Below are 6,087 nucleotides of genomic sequence, written 5' to 3' on the forward strand. Positions count from 1 at the left end.
ACTGAAACCCAACAGGGAATGAATGGTGGCTTCCAGTCAAGGTCCCAGGACTACAGCTAACACACGGGTTGTACTCATAAACTCACGTACACGCGTGCACACACACACTGACACACAAGATTAAGAAGGTCACAGACTCACTCTGAGCATTATGGCTATTACAGATGTACTGGTATGACTGCTACATTTTACAGTGGTTAAGGGAATTCCTTATGATGAAAAGTGACGAACAGGGAGAGAGAGAGGGATGAGTGTCCTGTTGAGTCGGCGTATGGACATGAAGCTTGGGTTAGGGTTATAGTTAGGGTTAGGGCAGTGGGGGGTATCTTTACAAGGGCATAAAACTGACTCGAGCCAAGTATACAGTACCTTGTTAGCAGCTGGGAGGATTTTCTAGTAAGCATGACCTGTTCCATCCAACAAGCTATCACAGACTCACATCAGAATTGGACATTCATCCATGTTTGTCAAACGTCAAACTTTGAAGTTGTTCCAAACGTCAAATTTCAAAGTGTTAAAGGCTAAATTTAGGCATTAGCTCAGAAATCTGAAGGTTAGGTATAAACTGAAATCTGAAGGTTAGGTATTAACTCAGAAGGGTTAAGTTTGGGATAGGCTGAAAAATAAAATCTCGAAAAAAGCTTTTCTATCTCTTTGAACATGCGACCTTTGGCACCAGAGGCAGATGCTTACTCCCATCCGCATGCCCGTCCACAACGCCCTGGCAAAACCCAAACCTACTAGAAGGTAACAACGCTCACTGTTGCCCCTAGTGGCCCCTACATCATCTCTCAACGTCCTCAGACATGGATGGACGTCAAAAACTGACTTGTATCACTGGGTGACCTGGCTGGTTCCCTCAGTCTGGGAAGGGAAAGGGAGAGACCTAGTCAGCTGTACAACTGAATGCATTCAGCTGAAATGGACTTTACTATAATGGAAATGTGTAATACACACACACACACACACAAGCACGTGTCACATATTGCCCTTCCTTCTTCTTCCCCAAATTGGAGACCAGTCCTTTTTTTGTGTATTTATTATGTATTTAGAGTTTTGCAGTGATTTTTCATTTAGAAATTGTGTACCGTTTTACTTGGCATAATTTACCTTGGTTTGCTGTGTTCTCTTCCTTGTTGTCTTAATGTATTTATTGTAGACTCCACCCCCTTGGCTGTTCGCTTTGGAGAAGAGAATTGTCCGTGGTCTGCCACACCTGGGCCTTGTTGACTAACGAGCTATCTGAACTTCTTAAAATGGAATTTCCATTTCACTCTGGGGTTGCCTGCTAGAGGAGGAAGACTACCACCCAACTGCTGCTGCTGCTGCTGCTGCTGCTGCTGAAACAACAACAACAACAACAACAACAACAACAACAACAACCACCACCAGCCGCCGCCGATGTCCTTGCCACCAGAGGTGGACCATACATGTGTGGAGGAATACTTCTGTTCAGAATGGCTCATGCGTGTTTTCCTCTCTGTAGCATGCACTGGACTGGACCGGACCGTGGGCTGGGTGCCACAGACGCTTGACTACAACGGAAGACGACGAGTGGCTGCCAAACATACAATTCAACCAACAGATGAGCAACAGACTTGAACAATCCTCCAGCAGCACAGACATTATCTCTGGGACTGTTGCTGAGTTCATAACAAAGTGGGAAGGTGATATTTACCACCTACGACTGGGAAAAATCCACTTCAACTGCCACTATAAACAGGTGATTTTTAAACTGATCATTTAAAATAAATTAACAGGGCAACTACCCATCTGTGCATGCACGTGCTGGTAGTCCTCTGTCACTGACCTGCCAGGGGTCAATAATGTCTACAAATGGGACGTGGAGGTCATTACTTGGAAATAACTTTTTTTTTTCCCATGCACATTGCTATTGAGGGCTTCCAGCATTTTAAAGTATTCAACTGGGTGAGGATTCCTATGGGTTGAGAGCAATAAGCAAATCTGAGTATTACCTTAATTGGTTTGTAAATGGCTTTATGATGTTACCGCCATCTACAAAATAAATGAAGCCACTGAGTTCTTCAGTAAGGTCAATGTTTGTCTATGGCGGTTGCATGACTGTGTGCTCGATTTTTATACACCTGTCAGCGACGGGTGTGACTGAAATAGCTGACTCCACTAATTTGAAGCATTGCCCACATACCTTTGTATATGTAGTCTATCTACTGTCCACAATACATGAGCAACAAAATATTTAGTTCGTCAGTCACCAATATTAGCTTTACACTTTTCAAACATCAAAAGAAGAAAATGGACTACTTTAAAATGGAGATACAACATTATCTCTATGGCAAGGGAGAGTAGACAGGACATACTGGGATACAAAACCTTACTGCTGTTGATGTGTTAGTGGGGCTCACTGTTGCTTGACTCAAGGTGATTGTACACTAACAGGTCCACCATGTCGTTGGCTGCTTCTCTATATTGTGGATAGTAAGTCAACTATGAGACACATGCCAGAGGGCCGTCTGTTTGATACCTCCCATATTAAAGCTTTCATGGTGCTGTTGAAAAAGAAAAACGCCTGTTTCCTTCCTCTTCTGTAGAATGAAACATATGAGAACTCTCCATGCCTTACTCTGTAATTACTTCCAACATTCAGTGGAGAATCACTGGCTTTCAGCCCACTACAGAGACTACACACTTTGAATCAGCCTATATCAACCCCGATTGAACCATGTACTTTAATTCCCATCCGTTTTTCAATACAGAGGTTACACGCCCACACACACAGTTCACTCGAGTACAGGCTTCACTGAGTAAACAACAAAGATGGAACGCAATCTAAGATGTGACGGCAAGTAGCCCTTTTTATCCAAATAATATACGTTATCAGAGAGAAATGGCACAACGAAGCAACAATTGGATGATAAGTTTAAAAACAATGAATTTGATGTAAAAGAGATGGAACAAAACAAAAGTGAGATTATGCTGTAATGGAAAGTGTTATATGAAATATGTCAAAGCAAGGTGAGCCGATAAAATACCACGTACGCTTTAATGTGATTTGTACGATTAAAAAGTCATGACTAGTTGAGATAATGGAGGCCGATGAAGACAGTATTCTGATTGGCTTCTCTCTACTATGAATCCTGTGTTAGAATCAGACTACTCTACTACTGACACACACACAGTCATCTGGACATCTCACGTTCTACTCAACGACCTGTGTGTGTGTGTGTGTGTGTGTATGCACTACCATCCCCAGTTCTTCCTCAGAATACTCTGAGTCAAGATAGTGATAGTTTCCTTTCATATCCTCTATAAAACATTTACGCTGGCCAGCTGTGTGTGTGTGTGTATTGAAGTTCGGAGTGATCATATTGGGGTACACAGGGCTGGCCCATAGCAGACGGTTCCCTGGGAGAGTTATAATTGGTTCAGCATCAGTGGAAAGAAAAAGGGAAAGGGTTGGGGGTTAACTGCTCAAAGGCACAGGAGAGGAATGTTCATCATTCCCAGCTGCTCTCCCCTTCTTCACTACAGTCAGCATCAGGGATTTGAGATAAAGTCCTCTTACCTGGGTGAAAAAAGATAGAGAATGGCTTTCTATGTCTTTGTACAGAGGTCAATGATTGTATTCTTGCATGGCTGTAAAACTGTATTGCTCTGTGATACTGTCTAATACACACACACACACACACACACACAATGTAGCGAATATTAGGAGGATATCTGAAACATGGCTTGAACCAACGATCTTGCAGCTACAGGACAATCACACTACTGGAACTAAAATGCACCATTAAATCCATTATTAAAAATGGAAAGAATAATGCACCACAACAAAGCTGCCAAGAAACGGCCGCCCACCAAAACTCACGGACAAGGCAAGGAGGGAATTAATCAGAGAGGTAACAAAGAGACCAAAGATAACCCTGCTGCAAAGCTCCACAGCTGTAATATATCCTGTGTGTAGCTGGTGTAGAGGAGTCAGGCGCAGGACAGCAGATGTGAGTAAGAAACGTACTTTACTCAAAATATCACAAATACAACGCAAATAAACGAGCCCACAATAACGAACCGAATTACATACCAACAATCACTCACAAACAAACATGGGGGAACAGAGGGTTAAATAATGAACACGTAATTGGGGGATTGAAACCAGGTGTGTAAAACAAAGACAAACAAATGGAAAATAAATAGTGGATTGGCGATGGCTAGAAGGCCGGTGACGTCGACTGCCGAACGCCGCCCAAACAAGGAGAGGGACCAACTTCGGCGGAATTCGTGACAACAGCAGAGATTGGAGTATCTGTCCATAGGACCAATTTAAGCCGTACACTCCACAGAGCTAGGCTTCATGGAAGAGTTGCCAGAAAAAAAGCCATTGCTTAAGAAAGAAATAAGCAAACACATTTGGTGTTCGCCAAAAGGCATGTGGGAGACTCCCCAAACATATGGAAGAAGTTACTCTGGTCAGATGAGACTAAACTTGAGCTTTTTGGCCATCAAGGAAAACACTCTTTCTGGCGCAAACCCAAAAACTCTCATCACCCGAGAGCATCATCCCCACAGTGAAGCATGGTGGTGGCAGCATCATGCTGTGGGGATGTTTTTCATCGGCAGGGACTGGGAAACTGGTCAGAATTGAAGGAATGATGGATGGCGCTAAATGCAGGGAAATTCTTGATGGAAACCTGTTTCAGTTTTCCAGAGATTTGAGACTGGGATGCATATTCACCTTCCAGCAGGACAATGGCCCCAAGCATACTGCTGAAACAACACTCAAGTGGTTTAAGGGGAAACATTTAAATGTCTTGGAATGGCCTATTCAAAGCCCAGACGTCAATCCAATTGAAAATCTGTGCAATGACTTAAAATTGCTGTACATCAGAGAATCCATCCAACTTGAAGGAGCTGGAGCAGTTTTGCCTTGAAGTATGAGTTGAAATCCCAGTGGCTAGATGTGTCAAGCTTATAGAGACATACCCCAAGAGAAATGCAGCTGTAATTGCTGCAAAAGGTAGCTCTACAAAGTATTGACTTTGGGGGGTGAATAGTTATGCACGTTCAAGTTTACAGTTTTTTTGTCTTATTTCTTGTTTATTTCACAATAAAACATATTTTCCATCTTCAAAGTGGTAGGCATGTTGTGTAAATCAAATTATACCAACCCCCCAAAAATTCATTTTAATTCCAGGTTGTAAGGCAAGAAAATAGGAAAAATTCTGAAGGGGGTGAAAACTTTCGCAAGCCACTGTACTTTGAAGAATCTCAAATATAAAATACATTTGGATTTGTTTAACACCTTTTTTTGGTTACTACATGATTCTATATGTGTTATTTCGTAGTTTTGATGTTGTCACTATTATTCCACAATGTAGAAAATAGTAAAAATAAAGAAAAACCCTGGAATGAGTAGATGTGTCCAAACTTTTGACTGATACTGTGTGTATGTGTACATATATATATATATATACATACATACTGTATATATATATATATATATAATACATGTATATATACTGTATATAGGGTAATTGAAGCGTTACAGTATATATATATATATAATACATGTATATATACTGTATATAGGGTAATTGAAGCGTTACAGTATATATATATATATAATACATGTATATATACTGTATATAGGGTAATTGAAGCGTTACAGTTGCACTTTGACTGATACACACAATTCCTGCTGCTTTGTATAGTTCCAGACAGAACTGATAGATTATATCTCATCATGTGTCCCGGTCTGATGAAGAACTACAGCAGCCGTACACGCATACACACACACACACACACAGACACACACACAGACACACACACACACACACACACACACACACACACACACACACACACACACACACACACACACACACACACACACACACACACACACACACACACACACACACACACACACCTTTGCAACTTTGAAACACTTCTGGAAATATAAGCATTGCAGAGAACCCATGAGAGATGAGGCAGTAAACGTGGCTACAAACCAGGTTGTTCAACCCATGTTGGCAATGAGCTGAGCGGTTGAAAAAACTCCTGTGGGCTAAATGAGAATCGTATAAAGAGGTTATAATGCATTGTAATTAT

General features: G+C 41.6%; 1 long non-coding RNA gene across 1 annotated transcript in view; it reads left to right on the forward strand.

Annotated features, from left to right (window-relative positions):
* The window catches only part of LOC115161314 (uncharacterized), a 61,344-nt gene extending 59,766 nt beyond the window's left edge, over positions 1-1,578 (forward strand). Inside the window, exon 4 of the long non-coding RNA XR_003869234.1 lies at positions 1,487-1,578. This is a non-coding gene — a long non-coding RNA (uncharacterized LOC115161314). The remainder of the gene's footprint in view (positions 1-1,486) is intronic.
* Positions 1,579-6,087: the final 4,509 nt, after the last annotated feature.

Source organism: Salmo trutta, chromosome 24 (assembly GCF_901001165.1).
Source record: "Salmo trutta chromosome 24, fSalTru1.1, whole genome shotgun sequence".
NCBI classification, from domain to species: Eukaryota; Metazoa; Chordata; class Actinopteri; order Salmoniformes; family Salmonidae; genus Salmo; species Salmo trutta.